We start from the raw sequence: 24,772 nt of genomic DNA on the forward strand, positions 1-24,772 counted from the left end.
TGGTAGAAAAAGCAAAAGTAAGGTGTGTTTTGCTCCAATGTAGGACAAAATTTTATGTATCGATAAAATGAACCCCAATCAGGGGCCTTCCTTAGCCTAGTGGTTAGAGTCCGCGGCTACAAAGCAAAGCCATGCCTGAAGATGTCTGGGTTCGATTCCCGGTCGGTTCAGCATCTTTTCGTAATGCAAATTTCCTTGACTTTCCTGGGCATACAATATAATCGTACCTGCCACAAGATATACGAATGCGAAAAATGGCAATTTAGACAAAGAAAGCTCTCAGATAATGTTGAGTAGCCGGCTCTATCCCAATAGGGAAGAAGAAAATGAACCCCAATCATGTCCCTCCCCTTGAGTCAACGGTATAGTTTAAAGCTAAAAGTTATTTATAACTTTTTATTATTTTCACAATTTTTCTACATTTTCTTACTTATTTGGGCTCTGTGCACATTACTGAGTATGGACTTCTCGAAATTGTACAACGAAGATGGCATGATTGTGCTTATCATAGACAAACGCATAAATGATAATAATAAATCGCTTATTTGATTTGGACAAAATTTTTATTGCAAGTTCACTGCCGTGAATCGCAAGTCAGTCCCATCTGTAAAAAGTAGGCATTGAGAAAATGGGCTTTGAAGTTTCCAAACTCGTTTTCCATACGAATGTTCTAAAAATTCCACAGGATCAGAACATGTTCAAATCTTATTAAAACTTTCACAATTTGCTTTTCCCTACGATATCTTTCCGAGAAAAATATAAAGATGATCACAACGCGATTCATTTTTGTGTTACACGGTGCGGAAATCTGTAGCGAGACTGATATGCGATTACTTTTCATTATGGGACAATTTGACTTGCTGTTTTTTCCTATTTTTTCCGAACAAATCATATTATCTCATTAGTGCAGCTGGAAGAGTAGGTATTGGAAGATATGTTGAAAAGTGAACTCAACTCAATTTTGACGAAAATACAGATGGGACTGACTTGCGATTCACGGCAGTTCAGGTATAGAAATCTATAAGGAGGGCTGCTTGTTCAACGTAGATTTTCTAAAATATTCAATCCCACAAAGGCGCACGATTATTTTCCTTGAAATCAACGTCAACATTATTCTGAGTAATAAACTTAAAACAAATAACACCCATAATAATATCGACAAACACACTCTGGAAAATTCTTGTTCAAATGCGAAAAGCGGTACATTTGTATGAAGGGTTATTGCCGCCTACATAACCACATCAACCCATAGTGATTCCAACATATTAACACGCCGTATAGACGGTAATTTTCTTCCATCGCACTCCGGCTCTCTGTTTGGAAACAAAATGCTTTCATTCACAGTCGGAACTATAGCTTCTCGCGATGGGAGCGTGCAATATTTGATTAGGTTGCCGGTCTCCGCCGTCTGCTGTTCTCTAGAGCATTTCCAATACATTAGGGGAACGATTGCACCGCATGGTTCCACACAAATTACGATGAGGGAGCATTCTCGGCTCTATCGCGAGTTGTACTTTTTGGGAGCGAGAGAATACGCAAAAGAGCTGGAGAGAAACACGGGCCGCAAGAAGAGATTGTCGACTGTTTGGAATGGGTGGCATGGGATGGTCTAGGCTTAGAGGTTCTCAACTAAAGGATTGCAAAAGAATTGAAAAATGTTGATTAATCAAACCTATTATAGTAAGATAGAGTAACAAGTCAATAACCAATTCCATAAAATTGGAATGCTCGTTCTTTGAATGGTAAAGAGGAGGAGCAGTTCAATTTTCTTACAGCTAATAACATACAGTATTGGACAAAGCATTTGCAACTTTTTCGGATTTCCATACAAAATGACCAACTTTGGTAAGCTAGATCTCAGTTATTTGTAGACCGATTTGAATGAAATTTTCACAGAACATCAGACATAACTTGAATTTTATCTTATATTTTTGAGTGATTTTTCCAATCACGAGTTCAAAAGCAGTAACGGTTTGACTAAAGTGAATTTCTTGACGATTTTTTATAATTGACATAACTAAATACATTAAAGGAATAGCTTGACGATATCTTCAGCAAAGTTGTAGATTTTGACGAGTTGAACAAGTTTGCTGAAAGCAGTTTTTGTGTAGGGCTATTAGATTTTAAGATAAATAGTTTTAAAATTTTCGTCGAAAACTACACTCTAGCTAATTTGTTATTACATTTAAACTCGTGATTGGAAAATATATTCAAAAATATGTTTTGAAATTCAAGTTATGTCTGATGTTCTGTGAAAACTTCATTCAAATCGGTCAACAAATAACTGAGATCTAGCTTACCAAAGTTGGTCATTTTGTATGGAAAACCGAAAAAGTTGCAAATGTTTTGTCCAATACTGTACATATAGCAGTTATTACTGAAACTTATTTGGAACCTGGATCTAAACTCAAAAGAGATCCAAACTATTTTGTTTATCGTTATGATCATCATCATCATCATCAACTTTTTTCGTCATTTGAAACTAAAGTTTTTGAAACTTTAGATGTTTCTGTTGAAACACAGCTTAGTAAATATACTTTCATAGCTGCCTATTTGCCTTTTCAAAGCTCTGAACAGTAAGTTAATTTGCTCCAAACTGACTTGCGAAAATTGACTCACAATAAGTCAAAAATTTTTGTCATTGGTGACTTTAATGCCAAACATCGGTCATGGAATAATTCTCAAAGTAATTCCAACGGCAGAATTTTATTTGATGAGTGCTCTTCAGGATATTTCTCAATTCAAAAGCTTGAAAGCCCTACATGTTTTTCCTCTTCTAGAAATCCACCTACGACTGATTTAGTCTTAACTGACTCTAGTCATCTTTGTGGGCAACTGATTACTCATGCTGATTTTGATTCTGATCATGTCCCTATTACATTTCAAATATCCAATGAAGCGATTCTCAATCCTATCAGCTCCACTTTCAATTATTTTCGAGCCGACTGGAATATATATGAAACATTTATTGACTCTAATCTTGATGTTAATATTCCCTTACAAACCAAACTTGATATTGACAATGCTCTTGAAACTTTAACAAATTCCATTGTTGAAGCCAGGAGCATTGCAATTCCAAAATGTGAAGTAAAATTTGAATCCGTGATTATAGCCGATGATCTTAAACTCTTGATCCGTCTTAAAAACGTGAGGAGAAGGCAATTTCAACGCACTCGTGATCCTGCTATGAAAATTATATGGCAGGATTTGCAAAAAGAAATCAAGAAACGTTTCTTCCAATTAAGAAACAACAGTTTTGAAAAGAAGATTTCTCAATTGGACCCTGGCTCTAAGCCCTTTTGGAAATTATCTAAAATTTTGAAAAAACCTCAGAAGCCAATACCGGCATTGAAAGAGGAAAACAAAATTATTACTAACTAATTGTGAAAAAGCTAAAAAACTTGCTATGCAGTTTGAAAGTGCGCACAATTTTAATTTAGGACTTACTAGTCCAATTGAAAATCAAGTTACTCAGGACTGCGAAAATGCCTGGGAGACTGATTTGGAAGAAGTGAGAACTATTATTAAAAAATTCAAAAATATGAAAGCTCCTGGCGATGATGGAATTTTCTAGCTTATCATTTCTAGTTGATATATTTAACAAATGTTTTCAATTAGCATATTTTCCTGACAAATGGAAAAATGCTAAGGTTGTTCCAATTAAAAAACCAGACAAAAATCCGGCAGAAGCTTCTAGCTATCGTCCAATCAGTTTGCTTTCCTCCATCAGTAAACTTTTTGAAAAGGTTATTTTGAACAGAATGATGGCCCACATCAACGAAAATTCAATTTTTGCCAATGAACAGTTCGGATTCCGCCATGGACATTCGACCACTCATCAACTTTTACGTGTAACAAATTTGATTCGTTCCAACAATTTCCAAGGCTATTCTACTGGTCTTGCTCTTCTAGACATAGAAAAAGCATTCGACAGTGTTTGGCATGAAGGCCTGATTGTAAAATTGAAAAAAAAAACTAATTTTCCAAAGTACATTGTTAGAATAATTCAAAGTTATCTGTCAAATCGTACACTTCAGATTAATTATCAGAACTCTTGGTCTGAATGACTTCCTGTAAGAGCTGGTGTACCCCAAGGCAGAATTTTGGAACCAATATTATACAATATTTGCACATCTGACTTACCTGAGTTACCTCAGGGATCTCAAAAATCCTTGTTTGTGGATGACACAGGCCTCTCCGCCAAAGAACGAAGTCTGCGTGTCATCTGTAGTCGATTGCAAAAAAAGTTTGGATATATTTTCTTCATACTTGCAGAAATGGAAGATTTCTCCTAATGCTTCCAAAACTCAACTAATACTATTCCTACATAAACAAAAAGCTGTTTATTTGAAACCTTCAAGTAGACATGTTGTCACGTTGAGAAAGCCCAGACCTCAACCCCATCGAGAATTAGTGGGCGATTCTCGATGCCAGGGTTGACAAAATTGGTGTTACCAACAAAAATAATTATTTTGAAGCCTTAGAGCGCGCCTGGGAAGAACTAGATCCACAACACCTACAAAACCTGGTGAAAAGCATGCCGAAGCGCCTCCAGCAAGTCCTTAAGGCCAAAGGAGGACACATTAACTATTAAATTGCTTTTTATTTTTCTTAAATCATCTTTTCTGGGGTCAAGAAGGAAGTAGGCACTTTATTTGTCACTATTTTTTTTTTTCAATACAAATTGATTTTCTTTTTCTTCGAGTAAAACTCTTTTTTTTCGTTAACTACGTCTTACGGCAATATACTGGGTGTCAATTGAAAATCTATAAGGGTTTGTTTATATATTTCATAACGCTAAAATAGGCCATTTTGGACACCCACCCACCCCCTTGTGATGCTTTTTTTATTGATATTTTTCTGTTTTTGTACGAGCCGTAACATCGTTAGGACACCCACCCACCCCCTTAGCGTTATGAAATTAGTGAATGGGCCTTAATGTTGCGACCGTTACGATATTATGTTAGAGTTTGAACTAAAGGAAGGCTGCAACTATGACAATCTACTAAAATTCATGTGCAGAAAATCACTTGGCGTAGTTAACGTCATGCGGTCGTGTCTTGTACACAACCCCCTCTGATTTTTTTTTATCAAATTTTCGTAAGCGCAAATTTAACCTTCGGGCTGTCGCGCTGTTGTACTTTGTACAACAGTTGTGATTTATATGCTATCATTTTGCAACAAACATATCTATCGACACCAAACCAAAATGTATTCCTCAAGAATTTTCTTAAGATCAATATTCGATGGTTTTTATTTACAGTATGACCCTTGGTAATGCGGTAAAATCAACAAATATACATGAAAGTCGCATAATAATGAACGCACTATATACGGTTCGCGTAAACCACAGTTTTAAATCGGTATATCTCAAAATTCAGATAATATAGAAACTTGGGGTTTTTAGTAAAGTTGTTCTGGAGGTGAAGCGCTATCTGATGGTACCGCATTTAATTCGGAATTTGACCGCTAGGTAGCATTAGTGGGCATGGAAATTTTACTTTTGTTTTGCAAATATTTCAGGATCCTGATCATTTAGAAGGATGGCGTCTTCGGCAAAGTTGTTTAGTAAGTAAAGGACTATCATTGTTCGAGCTAGTTGATTCAAAATTTTGCCACAAGGCGGCGCTAGTGTGCATGAAACTTTTGTTTGCAGATATCTCAGGAGCCTGACCACGTAGAGAGATAGTGTCGTCGACAAAGTAGTTCAGTAGCTCAAGGACTATCATTATTTGAGGTAAGAAATAGGATATTTTGCCACCAGGCGGCGGTAGTGAGCATAACATTTTTGTTTTGCGGATACTACAGAATCTTGACTTTTTAGACAGGTTAAGTTGTTCAGAAGCTCAGGAACTACCATTATTTTACAAAATCTCGAACTCTAAGGATTAAACAAAGAAATAATTTGCACTACTGAACAACTCTGCCGAAGACGCCATATTTCTAAGTGGTCAGGATCCTGAGATCTGCGATACAAAAGTTTTAGCTCACTAGCGCCGCCTAGTGGCAAAATCCCGAATTTCTTGGCTAAAATAATGATAGTCCTTGAGCTACTGAACAACTTTGCCGAAGACGTCATCTTTCTAAGTGGTCAGACTCCTGGGATATTCGCAAAACCAAGGGTGTTGTACAAAGTACAACGCGCGACTACTCGCGTTACAAAAATTCGCGCGACGACCGAAAGGTTAAAAGAATATCAAAAATAGAATATCAAAAAAGGTTTAAGTGTGTTAAATTTAATTTGAACCAAATCAATGGGAGAAATTCGAAAACTGGTAAGGTGGGCACTTTATTTTGCCTATCAGTGTAATAGTGCAGTAGCCTGCGGATGTATCGCACGTTCCAAACATTGGGCAACCTCTGCCCGAGTCAGATTACACAGCGACAGCACATACCATGGAATGGAGCAGCGCGTTATTGGGTTATTTGGCCTGATGCGATGGGTGGGACGCCACCGACCCGACGCGACGCCACCGCCATGAGGAACTGGATGCGTCGTTGTGGGCGCGGATGGGTGGGTGGATGGGCGGAGAGTCGGACGGTCTTTTGGTCGGTTGTCGTACACGCGACCGCGTCCTCCCGCATTCAGTCTGGATCATTCTCTTCGAGTGTTTCGGTGTGTTGTCGAGCGTCGCCCACAAAACGTCGTCGTCGTCGTCTTCGTTTTTGTCGTTTGTCTGCGACGCGGTCGAATCGTATTTTTCGGGAAGTTTGAAGATCTTTTGGCCACAGTCAGCTGTTGGTTGCGGGACTATATTTCGGAAAGTTGTGTTACAATTACTAATGGACTGGTGACGCAAAAGGAAATAGTCGTACATAATGTAAGCAGTTTATGTGTGTCACCCTTGATTAAGCGTCTGGCTGGGCCTTTGAACACAATCACGGATGGGGAGACGCCGAAAAGTGCAATGAATCAGCGCGCGCGCCAAAGTCAACAATCTATTCTGCATATCTAGAGGTATGATGCTAGGATGGCCCGTAAAGTGTACTCCCAACTAATTTGGTGTCGGTGAAGCATGTGGACGGGGAAGGGCAATATCACATTGATAACAGTGAGGCACGCTGTCGTTAATAATATCGTACAATCGGGGCCGAAATCGTGCGCTTCTTGGGGTGCTTATAAGTTGTATTCATCAACGGTTGGCATTATTCACTAAAAATGAGTATAAAACAAAGAACGACTATAAGACAGCTTGTAGATCGAATGCCAATGAACCTAATCAAATGACGTCCCACCACGAACGCATCACTCGAGCAAAACTGTGCCCGCAATCTATTATGATTTTGTGTCCCCCACTGAAGATAATAACATGCCGGTTAGGGTGGGGTAGAATGAACAAACTAAAACAATCTTAAAGTGAGTAATCTTCTAGGAGATACTGTGAATTTTTGGGTGGAATTCGTCAACTCTAATGGAAAGCAAAATGAGCTTAATGTTTGTGTGGAGAAAATCGACCAAACGTATGGGAAAAACGATTCCAATTACATTTTCGACCTCGACTATTGGTGGCGCTATAGTCAATGAGTTTCTTTCATTATTGGTTTGAAGATTGGTTAATCAATGGAATAGAAGAATTTACATAAAAACTAGGAAAATTGAATTTCGGGTTTTCCCAGGGTGGAACAGACAGCTCCGAAGAAACAAAGGTGTTTAAATCCGTTCAAAATTTGAGTGAAATCATTATTCAAAAATACTTATTTTTTTAGTAAAATGGTCAATAAATCACTATTTACGTGATCCGCTGATAAAGAAACTAAAGGCTTGATCAGCTTCTTGAACTCAAACAGCAATAAAATATTGAGTCACAGATCAATGTTTTATAAAGACAAACATAGTGTGATTTGGAAATCTTATAAGGGTAACACAGCGTAACAAAAATGACATTTTTGCGTGTCTCAATGATCAAATTATGTGTCTCGAGTAAATTTGGGGTTGCTGAATCTGATGCCATTTTCAGAAATGTTCCAGCACCTCACAATTTTTTGCTACAGGTCGGCAAAGTTGTATAAAACACTGGTTTTATTGATGTTTACATAAAATTTAAAGTATAATTTATCAAACTTTTTTGTGGTATAATCCACAAAGCATGCTATTTTGCACTTAAACTTTCATTTAGGATTAAATTTGATTGAAATTGCGCGATTTAATTTGGATTAAACCGATTTTTTTTGACATGCTTGCTGTCTCCATACAAAATTCGTTGTTTCTATTATATGGGAATATACAATACTTTTTTGAACCATCAAAACATAACTTTTCCGCATCGAAAGTATTATAAACTTTGCCGATAAATGTTGTTATACACATAAAGTTTGAATTTTGTGGCAAATTAAGCAAACAAATTGCCCCCTCCCCTTGGTTATGCGACCTTGCCGCGATGGGAGGGCATAATCCATTAGCCCATATGATGGAAACCAAAGGCGTAACCTGTAGTGGTGGTATCACATTTTGGCATTTTTTGCTTAAAGCCGCGTCATAATTCATATGGCATAGACGCAATAATATCTCGGATGTGATCCAACGGACATTCTGCATCATTGATAGAATTGATGCCCATTTCAAATAATTAATCTATTCGAAGTGGACATTAATACTATTGGTGACGTTCAGTTTGCCTTTTGCTAACCAGAATGATCCGTAGCCACTCTTACTATTAGCTAGCTAGATACATCGTTATCATATACGACGTAGGGAATACTTAGGAACTCTTAGGGAAATGACTAGTAGATTCACTGAGTAGAAATAAGTGGCGACAATCTTATTTTAATATGGTTTTTACATTGCCATAACAAGAAATACCTCTTTTGTAACAGCGGTATAAATAATCTAATTCCAGCTTCATTTTCGCAAAATTTACAAGTAGAAAGTAGGCGTTGTGAAGCATTGCATTTGCCACCGAAAAGTGAATCTTGTAGGAGACTGTAATAGAAGCCTAAGGTAACTTTACTCTTCAATATTCACTATAAAAATGACTATGGAAAGTAAGACGCTGAGATCGATCATTAGGGTACACTTGCTAGTTTCGAAAAATTGTTGAACAGATAAGGAAAGCGACTTTTTTCTTTAAGGATATATGAACGTAATGACCAATAAATACTTTTAACAACAAAAATGAAATTAACTAGAACTACTACTAAACAGCCTAATTTTGTTAAGACTTGACGACACTTGACATTTAAGACTCTAATCTTACGTAAAAGACAATAGTAATAAGAATAGCACTTGAATGACAAATTATTCAAAACCATTTCGACTAGACAGTATTAGTAATGCACTACTATTTCAAACAAATTCTACACTACTATTTCAAACAAATTCTAATAGAGCTGCTGATTTTCATAATGCTTCGAGATTCCTTCCAGAAGCAAGGGAATATGGGTACTTTTCAAAAACTACCACGTCACAATACTAATAAAAAACAGTGTTCATGTGGGCGCCATTGCCTAGTCCGTCTGAGTATTGGTCCTGGTAGAGGGGAAACTTGGCAAAAGCCAGACCGAGGGTTCAGCCTTGACAAGTTAAGCTGTCAGGCAGCTCCAACTGAATACCACAAAAAAAAAAAAAAAAAAAAAAAAAAAAAAAAAAAAAAAAAAAAAAAAAAAAAAAAAAATTAAGCAAACAAATTGCCTTACAAGCTGACAAACTTGCATGCAAGTTGACTAAAATAGTAAATTTTTGCATTTTCAACAGCCAATATCTGAAAAACTAGACATGCTATGATATTTTTAAAAACGGCAATGGATTGATTCAGCAACCCCTAATTGAGTGTATAGCGGTATTATGGTGCTTGAGACAAAAACGTGTTCCGCAGTGTAATTGGAAATCTTCTAAGGCTAACTTTCTGGAAAAATAACACGCTTACATTTCAGACAATTTTTTTTTTCGAAAACCTGGAATAAAATTTTGTAGAAAGTTCTGACAAAACATAAAAAATAATTATGGGCTGAATTTTGTGGACGAGATATTTGACTAAATATTGCATTGTCCAGGATGAATATCTAACAGATTTTCCTAGACGAATTGCTAGTAAACATTCTTCAGTCATCCTTGGCTGTAGAGTGTAGAAGCATTCCAACTAATGTTTTTAAAGGATTTGTCGTCCAGAAATCATGCTAAATCTTAGTTATTAGATTAGTTATAAATACGTGCATTTCTCTTGCACGAAATTATTTCAGGAATCACACAATTCTAACAAATGGTTATTAGACCCAGAATAACATATGCTTCTTTAGAGTGGTGGATAAAAGCTAAAGAAAAACAGTGCCATGCAGAAGCAGGCAGGCGCAATGCGCAGAGCACCCACAAAAGCTTTTGATGCGATTCAATACCTTCTTCCACTACCTCAGATCATTCCATTAGAAGCCGAAAAAAGTGCTGTTCGATTTCAACAATGAAAACCTCTTCTTAGTGGTAACGCAAAAGGACATTTAAGCGTCTTAAATTATATCAAAATTAATCCATTAGTTACAGTCATCAATTACTGGATGGAAATTCAGTTCATTTTCAATCTTATGTTCAATGTAGTAGAATCATTCGTACTGTTTGGACCATGGGAGGACCACAAATTCGACAAGGATCTATCATTTTCTACACCGATGGTTTTTTTTTTATGTCGCTAGCCGTACAGTGAATACTATCCAATGCTCTAAACTAGACTTTAGATAGGAAAGAAGACGTAATCTTTCTGAAGCAGTTCATAAGACGTATACGAAAGATGGCTTCCAAGAAGACACTGTTGCGATCTGTCTCAGAAGGTTTCGGTAGAAGGTGGGAAAAGTTTTTGTCACACTTTCACTTCACTTCACTCATACTTTCATAACTAAGGACTGTTCATTTAAGAAAGTGGACACGTGATTGTTAACTTTTAGGTGTGAAAAATCCAAGAAAAAAATTAAAATTTTGTTTCAGTGTGCTCTCAAGTTTTTATTTTGACAGCAGAAAAAAGTTGACATTAAAACAGGTGTAAATTCCAGGTGATGGGTCGGTTTAACATTGCGACACGCAGATTTATTCTGCACAAATGGTGTTCAGAAATGCTGTCGTTCCGTGATTTGGCTTAAATCGCGAAGTGTCTAAATTACAATTTTTCAACACTGTATCGAAAGCAGATGCTCCTGAGAACGTACGAAATATCCGTACAGAAAAAAATGGGAAAAAGGTTTTGGTATGGCAAGAATTTTGCTCCTGCGATATGTAAAGTACTACATATTTCACAACGGGTTCAATAACGGCGAAAATTACAGCACTGAATGCATTAAAAAACGTCTTCTGCCGATCTATCGAAAGCATACCAAGCCTCCATTGTTTTGGCCAGATCTAGCATCGACTTACTATGCTTCAGCTACTTTGGAGATGTTCAAAAAGGAAAAAGTCAAATTTGTTGAAACATGGCAAATTCCACCGAATTACCAAGAACTACGCCCCATTGGAAAATATTGGGCAATAATCAAACGACATCTTGATGAACAACGGACAACGACAACCACAACGGATGAAAAAGAAGCAAGTTTCATCGATTTTTCCAAGAACATGTGGTCAATAGCACAACGAAAAGTTACGAAGAAAATTGTACAGAACCCGATGGGAGGTATCAAGAGAAAAGACAGAGCATTCTCGAGGACTGCTTAATAAACGTTCAAACTTATGTGAATTTGGTCTAAAATACCTTGATTTCCATGTATTTCAAGAGAACTCATGAATTTGTCCGAAAATAAACAGTTTCCTTTAAAAATTACGTGTCCACTTTCTCAAATGAACAGTCCTTATCAAATCCCACTTTCATTTCAATTGATAAATATCATCTATATCATCAACATTATGACCACGTCACTTTTATTATTACCATCACCATTATATACATCACTTTCATTATTACCATCACAACTATAAATCAGCCACAACACAATACTATTGCTTCATCTAGACACGTGGACGATTAAGTCCTTTGAAGGAAGCACCACACTAGACAACGGAACTTGTAACGCCCAGTGACACAATCGTTCTTGGCGAAAATTTTTCCGAACTAAAGCGGGAATGGAACCCACACTCCTTGATTCGATGCGGAATATGCTGTTTTCACTGGGAAATTGGTTCCAACTTAGTTGTTCCTCCGAATGTCGCATGTTCTTCAAGTATAGGTCCATTGAGTTACTTTTCATTTAGGAAATAAAAAGTAAAAAGATAAAAAGAAAGTACAAAACGAAACGAAAAGGAAAAAACAAAGAACCTTTTTACGACCGCTCATTTATCTGCAATGGAATAATAAAAATAAAATCAAATCACTTCTCATACAAAGATCTAGTATAGTATCATCTCTTTGGTGAAGTTCATCAAAAGTGTTTAAGTTTGAAACACTTCTGACTCGCATCACCAATAGCACTAGTGTGCATCTTTCTCTTCAGAGTAAAGATACATTTAAGCCCCAGGACCTGACAGCAATCAAGCTGATCACAAGGTTGTGCCTTTGTCCAGGGATCATTTTCTACACTGATAGTTAAAAAAACTGGTCAAGTAGGAACTGGAGTAACAGGCCCTAGTGTTAATCACTCAGTTTCAATGGGTCAATGGGTAAATGACCAGGCAGAAATACAAGAAATTTTGGAATGTGGTTCTATTTGTTTAAATAGCAAATATACAAATTGTACCATATGTACAGTGCTGTTCTGAATAATAGCAGCGCATGTCGATTTTCATACAAAATGCTCAACTTTGACATGCTGTAGTTTTGTTCCCTTTCAAGCAATTGAGCTGAAATTTTCTCCACAGAACTACAAATATAATCAATTTTGTAACTACAAAATTTCAGTTTTTTTCTGAGTCCCTGCCGAAAAGTGAGACACTAGGTGAAATTTTTCGAAAAAATAGCAGTTTTTCATTTTAAAATTTTTCTTCTACAAATATTTTAAACATTTTCGGTTTAGGTGTAGGTTTGATAAGTAGGAGGAAATTGTTCCAATGGCAAGTGATATACAATTTAAAACTATAATGTCAAGCCGAAATTCAAATTTTTAAAACTGCTATTTTTTCGAACAATTTCACCTAGTATCTCACTTTCCGGCAGGGGCTTAGAAAATTTTGAAATTTTGTGTTTACAAAATGGGGCATATTTGTAGTTCTGTGGAGAAAATTTCAACTCGATTGCTTGAAAGGGAACAAGACTACAGCATGTCAAAGTTGAGCATTTTGTATGAAAATCGAATAGCGCTGCTATTATTCAGAACAGCATTGTATATTGTCTGATAGTCAGACAGCTTCATCTGCTTTGAAATCGTAAACGTGTACGTCAAAACTTGTATGGGAATGATTCCTATTGCTCAAACAACTTTGTTCTAATAATACGGTAAATTTTTACTGGGTTCCTGGGCATTGTGGAATCGACGGTAATAAATAGGCTGATGAATTAGCCAGGATTGGATCAATCGAAAAATGTCTAGGTCCAGATCCATTTTGTGGAGTTTCAACATGCTGCATAAAAATGGAACTCGGGAACTGGGAACAGTCGATGATTACAAACTAGAATAAAACTGCTATGGATCGACAGTCAAAACAGTTCATTACGCTGTAAAATTTAAGTACACAAAAGCTATTACTTTTGCCGAAAAAAGATCGGTGCACATACACAGGACTAGTTACAGAACGTTGTTCTGCCAAATATCATCTAAAACTGATGGGGAAGATTAAAGGTGATATTTGCCGTTTTTGTCATGATGTGAAACCTCTGAACATTGATTGTGTAGTTGTGATGCTCTTTTTCAAAGAAGAGTAAAGTTTTTTGACAAAAGTATACAGCCTCCCGGTAAGATTGTGCGTTTCATACGTCACATTATACCTCATTGGAATAATATCTAAGTCATGCGTTGATAATTACTTTCTTCATATTATATACTTTCAATTCAATTCTTTGACAAAGTACATTAAAATAGTTTGTGTATCACAGGATATCAATCCATGATCGCAGAGATAATAATAAACAAAACAAATGGTCAGTGTTCAGACAGACTGAACCTAGTGTTTTTAACCTTTGCGTCCCTGACCTATTTTTGCAATCACATTTTCGTCATCTTTTGGCTCTAATTTCCATAATTTTCGGCCGATTTCAATAAAGTTTTTTGACATGTACTGGGAACCCCAGTCAGACGATTGATTCCTGATACGGATGTTCTGTGGGGTCTGTCGGAGGTCATTTGAGAGATTTCCATAATTATTTGAGAATCAAACTCACGACACGTGAACCGTAAACCACGATTCATAATTAAAAACAAGTGTCATTTGGGATTATTCTGTCCGGTTGCGGATTCCCTGAAACCGGTTCCTGACCTTATAAGCTTTGATTCAAGACAATTTGAACAAATTGTAATAAATAAAAATATTTAAATATTTCTTATTTGATAACAGTAAAAGTAGAAAAATGAAAAAAATGAATGATGTCAACTTTTGAGAATATTTTTCAGCTTTTAAGAATATGTTTAGCTTTCAGATCATTTTAACAGTTTAACATTCTGCGTTTCGTTATTAAAAACATTCGAAATTTATTATGATTTTTATGTACTTAGTAAACTATTGAAAAAATATAATATTTTATTCAACATATATTTTCGAATTGAACAAACATTGTATCTCTATAGGGTCGGTGTTCCCTTAGTGGACAGTCCCCTATAGTCGCACTAGTAGCTTTTTACGGCCGTTTTGCTATAAATCTTTTCAACATATTTTTTGACATGAAGGTCAGGAGCTATTTATCTAAGTACCATTGAAACACAGCTTGATTTTGTGCAAAAAATGATCGAAATAATTAGTTTTGCTTAAAATTTGAGCTCCCTTGCGCCTATAGTAAACATATTGTTCCTATAGTAGCACTACTGAGAGAAATTATTTATTATTATACGAAATAATTGATGAATTAAGAACTTTTTTTTACACTAAACGAAAGCTTTTGATTCACACTTTGTAGAAAAAAAATATAAAAGTTTTGTAAAAATAAGGGTTTGATTAGTATTTTGCTAACGCCGTAATGCTAGTGCTACTATAAGAAATAGTGCTACTATAGGCACATGTATTCCTATAGTGGCACAAGCGATAATAAATACAAACATATGAGTTTTCGTAGTTTTCATATTTTTCCCACAAAACCAAGATAAAAAGCTCTGAGATGATGTAAAAATAAAGACGCTAGTGTTATTTTTCGATTTTATACGAATATTTGTTCTTAGCTATGCGGCTATTGGTACGTCGACCCTAGATATGATTCTATTTTCCAATTTAAAGAAAATCCAAACGTTTTCGAAAAAAAAATCCGCTGTCATTATTACATTGACAAACAGACTTACATTTATCGTTATTTCGTTTGTATGTGGGAATATTGGTAACAAAAAATAAATAAATCAAATTTGTTCCGGCCCTATAGACCCTTCTATTTGCTGAAACATCGGTATTCAACTAGTATCGAAAAAATCAGAATTCATGGAGTCTTTAACGTATATTTAGAACATTAACATATCAACTAATCCGGTCTGTCTGAACACCGACCAAATGGGCCAGACATTTCTTTGCTGATTAAGCCTAAACCCTGTCCTTCCCATGACTTTGATAAAATACTTTTATAGAAAAAAAAGTGTTTGTGTAGTGAATTCTTGAACAAAGGATGTTGCATAACATTAATTGTTAATCAAGTGAGTTATAATGGAAAAGAAAGGTTCAATTTTACACAAAAATTGCCAGGATAATTTGCAACAAGAATTTTCTGGAATGTATCTACAACTGTTAAAAGTTCCGCCAATATTTTGTGTAAATTACAATCGAAAATTTCTTCCTTAGTTGTACCAATACAAACACGGCTGTTTACGATTTGAACGCGAATTAAGTTGAATAATTTTCTACGTAGCTTGGAGATAACATCAGTATTATCAGTTGTCAATTGGATAGAAATAGTCACTGGAACAAAAAATCGACATTACCGGTAAATTTCACAGAAATATTTTCAAAATAGCTTATTTCTTCAATTTAATGAATAAAACCGTATCCAGATCAAAATTTATTGAAATGTAATGATTTGCATGCTAATTTGAAATTGAATATCGTGTGAATCTATTCGGAAGCTGATGATGGTAAAATAAGGAGATGGTGATGATCTAATGCTCTGGTTCGCAGTGTTACCAAAAAATAAATCATTTGTTATTCAATACTACGAAATTAAGAAAAAATATCCGAGAAGGAATTTGTAATCTCAATTTTTTAACTTTTGTCCAGCTTTGGGCCACTGTGCAGTGGGAGGGAAACTGTAAGAATACATTTTTATAAAACCTCTGCACTATAAAGCGGGCCTTCCTTAGCCGAGTGGTTAGATTTCGCGGCTTCAAAGCAAAGCCATGCTGAAGGTGTCTGGGTTCGATTCCCGGCCGGTCCAGGATCTTTTCGTAATGAAAATTTCCTTGATTTCCCTGGGCATAGAGTATCATCGTACCTGCCAAACGATATACGAATGCGAAAATGGCCACTTTGACAAAGAAAGCTCTCAGTTAATAACTGTGGAAGTGCTCATAAGAACACTAAGCTGAGAAGCAGGCTCTGTCCCAGTGAGGACGTTAATGCCAAGAAGAAGAAGAAGACCATAAAGCGGGAAACATAGCCTATACCGTCTAAGAATTGTCAAATTAGAGGTCAAATTTACAATAAATGGGTCCAGTACTGACAAATGAACTGTCATGTAACTCCACCTGAACATCCTATGAAAAAAATCTTCCACAAATTTTCTTATAAAGACTTCAAGCAATTAGTTTTGCTACCTCTTCATTCAAAACATCTAAATGAATTCCAGTGAGATCCTCATGAAAATTTTTTTTTTCTTATCATTAAAAAAAAATAATAAGGAATAATTCGACATTTTAAACGTCGACGTATTTTTTTCTTCTTTCTTTTCACCGCTAGACGAAAATGCAAAACTAGTTTTTAGTAATAGTCGCATTTTTCCTCGTTATACATGGATTGCATCACCGACCAAAGGTGATTCCCAGATCTATTTCCTTCGTCACCAAAAAACACCCTTCCCGTGGTGATTGTGCAGATGCAGAGGTATTCTCGGTCTCTAGAAGCAACAATCATTGCATACTAACATTCCTTCCTCCTCCCAACTGACTGTAAGGACTTGGTCGGTGCCGCTATTGATCAATAATATGCCATCTGGATAGAAGTGCGATTCTTACCAGTGTCGATCAATTACGAAGTAGCAATCATTTGAATTTTACCTACAAATTTTAGTTTCTGATTTCTTTCATATAAAAATAAGCCACCCTAACGCTGCTGCTTCATTTTCGAACTGTCGCTCGTTGCTCGTCGATTGAGTTATATTAATATACGGCGGCACATTATTGTTGTGGTTGCTGGTTAGTGTACAACCGTCGTCGATAGGGCATTTGAAAACAATCAATTGGAATCAATTGTGGAATTCAGATCGATTCAATTGCGATATGGTACAAGATTGGAGGAAATGGCCCATTCTGTGGAGTGAAACAGATGGGCTTCTCTTGTAAAGTGTGGAACGGCCGCACCACGGCAGACAGAAAGCTAGAAAGTGTTTGGAATGTTGGGAATTGTGAAACATAAGGTTTGTGTTCAGTTGTCGCGTGAACGATGTGTTGAATGAATCAACTTTCGACTGTTATCTTGTATTTCCTGTATAAAAGAGACAAACAGTTTTTGGCGTTTGTGTCTGTTTGTACTTTGTAGGTCCACGTTTAATTTATATTATTTTTTGCTTATTTATCATACAAGCATCAAGTTCGTTCTTCTTTTTCTTGGCATTAACGTTGGACAGCATGACTTTGCTTTGTTGCCGCGGACGCTAACTACTCGGCTAAGGAAGGCCCAACAAGTTCGTTAAGGACTTCCAATACGCGCCAGCCTCCTTTCTTTACGATTTGGCAGTAAACCTTGATTCTCCTAATGATGCAAGTTCGAAAAAAAACGATTACGGTTGGTGGCACCCTTTGCTGCCTCATTTGAATAGCAGAGTTGAGTGCTTGTCCAGAGCATCGAACTGATTCAATGTTCAATGTTATCCATTCCCGAGAAACTTTTTTTTGCCACATTGAGCGACAGTTTCAAAATCCCTTTTTTGGAAAAAAAAATGGTGAAGTCAGAGATTCACCCTTTCAAATTACCTTGAAACTTCAATTGGTCTCATTTAGAATTTGTATGTGAAACTGACGTTTAATAGTTTCTCGATATACAAATACTTTCGTATTTCCCTGTACGTCTAGCAAATATGCCGTTTATTACAGCACAATAATTAACAGCAAGTGCTTCTCATTCTTTTACGACTAGCAATTAGTGAACCATTCTGCGTCAAGCAAAGCATGTCTTATGAAAACGCTACTCTGTACTACAACCAAATAATTCTCCCTCGGTACATAACGGCAGTGCTTGAATCGAGTTAAAATCGATCTCCCACTGTGTCATCAGTATCAATAATAGAATCCTCCTCCTACACAGAGACAGCCGCGACATTTTCAACTTTCGATTGATTGTTTCGGCGATTGGAAGCCGAAAAGTGTGTCACAGTCGCGGTCATCGGCGGGGGGCTCCCTATTGATTCACCACCACGTTGCCTGACCGCGGATGCGTTTCTTTCGGTTAGAGTAGTGCGGGGCAAAAGTTTGTATTTGGTCTTTTCAGGACACGAGAGTTGGGGCCTTCCTTAGCCGCGGTTACAAAGCATAGCCATGCTGAAGGTGTCTGGTTTCGATTCCCGGTCGGTCCAGGATCTTTTCGCAATGGACATTTCCTTGACTTTCATGGGCATAGAGTATCATCGTACCTGCCATACGATATACGAATGCGAAAATGACAACTTTGGCAAAGAAAGCTCTTAATTAATAACTGCGGAAGTGCAGGCTTTGTCCCAGTGAGGACGTAATGTCAAGAAAAAGGTCCGAACAATTCAATGCATTCAATTAAAAATATATATTCTGCGAAAAGTTAGATGCAAACTTTTGCCCCGCATTACTCTTTAAGCAATCTTCTTGGTACTGTGCCAAGTTTTTCATCTCTGGGTATCATTTTCTTTAGAGCAAAGTGCGTTGTAGGCGGCAAACGTGCCCAAAGGAAGATCTTGATCTTCGTCGTGGTTTTTCAGCTGAAAAGTGAGAGCCAAACAGTTATTGAATGACTCAAGTATACCAAGTGTTGGGTTGGCGCGTTAGTGAAACAGTGAGTTTTCCAGACCGGAGAATGAAGTCGAAGTGTTGAAATACATAACAATAACAAATATAAGGAATTCCTCCGAATGTAAGAACCCTTCTGAATGGTGCCTCAATGGAATATCTAAACACAGCGCCAGTTCCAAAATTAAACCACTCCTGAAATGCGCACAAGAACCGGTCGTCGCGTAGTGCTGGAAATTGAGCGTCGAAGAAGTTTACAACTTTTCCACAAGGAAGCAATCCATCGTTATGGTGAGGAAAGTATTTTATAGTGCAATGCCAGTCGAGTGGAAGTCATAGTCAAGTTTCGATTGTCCGCTCGTTGGCTGCACCGCCTAATGGTGAACGCGAATCAAGTCGAGCAACGGAAAAAGCAACGTGGTTTTCCTCGTGCCGTCTAAGACGAACACAGTTTTCTAAGTCAAGGTCACCGCCAAGCAGAAGAAACGGCCCACTGAAAGGAGCCACAAGGAGCGGCAGAATTGGTCGGTCGATTAGCAGTGGGTGGAACGACAGCTGTGCATAGAACTGTATTTCCTCCTGCTTCGTAGATTGAGTGAAGAAACGCCGGAAAACGGGAAACCAAGGCGAAGAACTGGGGTAAGTTTTGCTTTCGTTTGTTTCTCTTGTGCAGTGGTGGAATGAGGGTAGGAACAGGTTTTCCGTTGAGGAGAATGAAAGGGTTTTTGTTTGAATTTCCATAAAATTTGAAACTTGTCAGCGGAACGGTATAACGTTTAATAGTCTATGAACTTGAGTGGCTTCCTTGGGGAAATCATTTTCAATGTCACTGAAACTGAATTGTTTAATGTAAAAATAAATCAACGAAACAGGTACTCTCTAACAAATTGAAAATCCCGCCCACGCGCTACTTAGCTGTCGAGCAGTGGAAACAAAATGAACCAAACCAAAAAGACGAACTGAGAAGGTAATAACCGACCTATATTTGTGCTGTTTATGGGTGATATACGACATACTCTTCCGAACACACCTTCTCCGGTGCTCTCGGGTGGAAAAGGCAATCGATGTTCCCATAGGAAGAAAGGAGGAGGGAAGACGTTGAATAGAAAAACCTTGCATGTTTCGTTGGTTGTTGTGTTAGTACCTACATAGTTACCGGTAGGTATGTGCCGGCACAATTCCATTGGACATTATCTATGTCCTGTAAGGGTTAGAAAAAGCATCACCAGCAAAAGCGATAAGCAAAAGGATTCATTCACATTTTGGATTTAGAGGGTTAAGAAACGAAGGGTTGCAAGTAACAAAAGCTTAGTTTTAAGTGCGCATCATATCCTCGCCAGATGGCATTGATGTGCCTTCTAATAAATTTGTTTTGCAAATACATCAAACTTAATATGTCACAAATTATGTTTCAGAATCATTTCGAAAGTAGCCACTGCGTTGAGTGCACCACATCCCCGGAGTATGCCAGGTGGTCAATGTTGCCAGAAATAATTGAAATATCTTAGTTGAAATATCTAAGTTTGGTGTGTCGCAAGGAAGGTTTCATAATTATTCTAAAAGTGGCCACTTCCCTGAGGGCACCACACCCCCGGAATTTGACAGTGTCAATGTCATTGAAATGTCTTCCATTTAACTCATTTTGCGTAATCATGAAGTTTAGTGTGTCGCAAGGAAGGTTACAGAATTATTCCAAAAGTTGCAAGTACCCTGGAAATGCCGCCTCCCTCTACCAGGGATTCGTGGGTATCCAGGACCAAATATGTGTCCTCTAGATGATTAGAATCAATCTAAAATTATGTTTGACTAATTTTAGATCATCCACAAAGTCAAATAAAATATATGTATCACATAACAGGCTTGTAGAACTGTAGGAAAATCTTTCATCCCTTCTGAGGCCTCTGGACAACCAAAATATGTCTATTTTCAATACATATAAAAAAAGCATTACTAGCTCAGAATGACTTGCCTCTGGATAACTATGATCTTTTAGTGTTGTCATATTCATATAATCATATAATAGTTGAAATTATGCCTTATGCCACACGTACATCCGCCCCCCAGAAAAAGGGGGAAGGTCATGATATTATCCCGGGCATATAATTTCTTCCCCTTTAGGTAGCTTCAAAACGTTCGTAATTTGGTTGGCTAGTTTCTGAGAACTAACCATTTGAAGCACACAAGTCTCTTCCCGGGCTTTTGAGGGTTAATGGAATCAAAGTTTCCTTCTAAATCACAATGAAAGGAGATTGCCGTGTGTTGTCAGAAATTCTTGAAGATCGCGAACTTCTTTTCAAACATCTTGAAGAGAAGAAACACCATTGTTTTACTTATGGCGACAGCGTTCAAAATTGCCTGTTTGAGGGCCGGAAGGGAACAAACCGTTCCATGTGAATCCAAAAACTCGCATTGCGTTGTCGTATTTGTAGTGATAGTCGCAATACCACTATCCTCAATGCGCTCAATCCGGAGTTCCTCTTTGCCGTCGCATTCTTCGTCCGGTACTTCTGCTTTGCCAACGCATTTATCGCCATTGCTTCTGCTTTGCCGGCAGCATTCATCGCAGCATCAGAAAAGGGTCTGTTAGTAACAAAAAAAAAAAAAAAAACAACTAACCTTGCGCATGCTTCGACCTCAACTGTAAGGCCGTCTTTAGTGTCGTGTACTAGAGTCGACTTCGACTCAAGTTGAGTCTAGTACACGACAGTGAAGACGGCCTTACAGTTGAGGTCGAACTACGCGTATCTGTCTAAAGATACAAGCTCTAGTGGAATTAAATGGTATAGTACCAAATTCGGTTTTTCATCTACTTATAGGTAATCCACTAAACAGCACGAAGATAGAAACAGTTCGAATATCGATAGAAGTTGATTAGTAAATCAAATATCGGTAGAAGTATATTGGTAAATATGGAAACACATTATGGAAAGTAGGAAGAAGAATGAAGAGGAAAGGAACACAAACATGGATAAAACCTAGGTTATAAAATTTGAGTAAGCGTCCAAATGGTTTTTCTGTTTTTCTTCACAAATTATGTATTTTGTAGTATGTTAATGTTTTCCTTGTAACAGTTTTTTGGTCTTCGAGATTTCTCACGTTTCGCGTCGTTCTACCAGTTTATTTTTCTGTTTTTTTTAAGGGGGCAGGATCCGTCATTGATTTCGGAATTTTCAAAAGCAGTTTTTTCGTTAAAAAATAAGAAAATTTACATTTACTGTATTCAATTCTCCAACCGAAACACAGTGGACACATTTTCATCGAATAATTTTTAGTTTTGAACATAAAAACTGCTTTTGAAGTTTGGATGATGACGATGATTACGATGACGGAGCGTTGAACGTTAAGCCATGATAGATTGCCTGGGAAATCAGTCTCTTCACTAACGTGTCTGGAGTGGACAGAAACATTTGAATTAGTGAGTTCTTCCAGTGATGATTCTCGTTCTCTGTGTGTCGGTAGAACGCCGGTCAGCAGCAACTCTTTTTGAGAACCGCTTAGAACGACCTCTATATCTGAGAAATCTTGATCCACCATATCATTTGAGTTTTATGTATCGTTTCCTAAATTGCTATTTGCAATCTTATAAAACAAACCCGCCCTGAGGTTGGGTTTCTTGCCCGACAAACATAACTCGCCAGACGGCCCTCTTCGGAGGTGGCGCTTAAGCTGTCTGTTTTTGAGCCAGGGAAAGGAACAGGAGACGGAAACCTTTAGCCGCATTTTGCGTGCTAGAATTCTTCTCACGCTGAGTACGTTTGTTTGTATGCGAAAATTGCGATAAGTCTAACTTTTGAGATTGCCTTTGAATCGTTGAGACTCGTACCAGGTAGATAAACGGTAATGTTTTTCGTAGTTGGAATTCCCCAGGAAGTAAATTACATACATACCCATTAAGGGTATGCGAAATACCGAATGATTCCGTCAAAAACGCTTCGAAACGAAATTCCGCGGAATACCACGGAACTCATACGGGCGAAATTTGTATTTTGCTATTTCGTTTCGTTTCGCCAAATTGTTAAAATATTTCCACGGAAAATTGAAAACAAACGGAATAAAACGGAATTTCGCGAAATTCGAGTTTAATTTCGAACAAAAAAAGGCAAAAAGGTTTCTAGTTCTAGCTACAGTCAAAAATGGGTCCGTATTATGGATCAAATCGACTCATATCATGGATCAGAACACTATAACAGCAATTTATCTGCGAGGCAAACGAATGGTGTGCTAGTGAATGTATACGTTTTGGCGTTTCTTTAGGAATCGTCTTATCTTAGATGCATAACTGTGGTATGCAGGGGGCCGACATGATGGCCATTTTTTGTTGCCTCTTATCGAACGCAAGCAGCGCTCACTAATACTATTACGCTATGAGCAATGCAGCTGGTGTTAATGTGGAAAAACGAACCTAGGCACACAAAATCTATGCATATTGTTCGTTATTATTTCCATAGCGTAGTTCGCGGTTTAAAATAAAAGTAAGTAGCATTTCTATTATCGTGAAAAGCACAATGAAGTGTTGTTTTCCTTCTTGTGGTGTCGATTTTCATAATCTGAAGAACAATTATAACGATGATAACATTTCGCATCATAAGCTTCCAACCAATATCGATGCGCGGGATCGATGGCTAAATGCCATTGCTAACGCGGATAAAACCACTGTTAAGAAAACCGAAGACTTTCAATGCACATTCTCACATACCAACTATGCGCAGTTTTTGTCTTGTTTGGCGCATTTTGTCCCATTTTCTCTTATACGGAAGGTAAACATTCAACAAATATATGAGTGTGCGTGAGAATTGCAACTGGAGTATAAATTTATGCTCCCGATAAGAAGGCACAACAAGACCTGTCAAATACCATATTAAAAAACTACACTGAACGAAATCTCCCGCAACAAATTGAATGATTTCTGCCTCATCCGAGCCCCATACCTATTTTCAGACACATTCAGGATGATTTTCATCTGCGTTGAAATCATCTGTTTACATATCGCCCCGAATGAACATCATCCAATCTTGATATGATTTCAATCCCTCTAGAAGCTGCAAAAAATCGAATGATTACACTGCGGAACACGTTTTTGTCTCCAGCATCAAAATATTTCTATTTACTTAATAAAGGGTTGCTGAATCCATTGTCATCTACAGAAATATCGTAGCACGTCTAGTTTTTGAGATATTGGTTGTTGAAAATGCAAAAATTGACTATTTCAGCCAACTTGCATGCAAGTTTGCCAGCTTGTAAGGCAATTAATTTGCTTAATTTGCCACAGAATTCAAACTTTACGTCTACACCAATACTTATCATCAAAGTTTATAATACTTTTGATGCGGAAAAGTTATTTTTTGATGGTTTAGAAAAGTATTGTATTTTGCCATATAAGAGAAACTAAGAATTTTGTATGGAGACTGCAAGCATGTTGAAAAAATCGGTTTATTCTAAATTTAATCGTGTAATTTCAACCAAAATATATCTAAAACAAAAGTTTAAGTCCTCCTTTGCATGCTTGGTGGATAAGATTACAAAAAAGTTTGATAAAATACACTTCAAAATTTAGGTAAACATCAATAAAACCAATGTTTTATACTATTTTGGCGACCTGTAGCTAAAAATTGTG

The 24,772-nt window shown here is 37.2% G+C and overlaps 1 protein-coding gene across 4 annotated transcripts in view; it reads left to right on the top strand.

Moving 5' to 3' along the window:
* Positions 1-24,772, top strand: part of LOC5575390 (solute carrier family 12 member 4) — a 791,918-nt gene that overhangs the window by 544 nt on the left and 766,602 nt on the right. The window contains exons 1-2 of one of the 4 annotated variants that reach the window (XM_021849567.1): positions 6,582-6,958; positions 19,064-19,797. The exons of 1 other annotated variant lie outside the window; for it this stretch is intronic. The gene's annotated coding sequence lies outside the window, so the exon portion shown is untranslated. Of the gene's footprint in view, positions 1-6,581; positions 6,959-19,063; positions 19,798-24,772 lie in introns of those variants that run through there. 2 more of the 4 variants (XM_021849569.1, XM_021849570.1) reach the window with 2 other exon arrangements.

Source organism: Aedes aegypti, chromosome 3 (genome assembly GCF_002204515.2).
Source record: "Aedes aegypti strain LVP_AGWG chromosome 3, AaegL5.0 Primary Assembly, whole genome shotgun sequence".
In the NCBI taxonomy this organism is placed as follows: domain Eukaryota; kingdom Metazoa; phylum Arthropoda; class Insecta; order Diptera; family Culicidae; genus Aedes; species Aedes aegypti.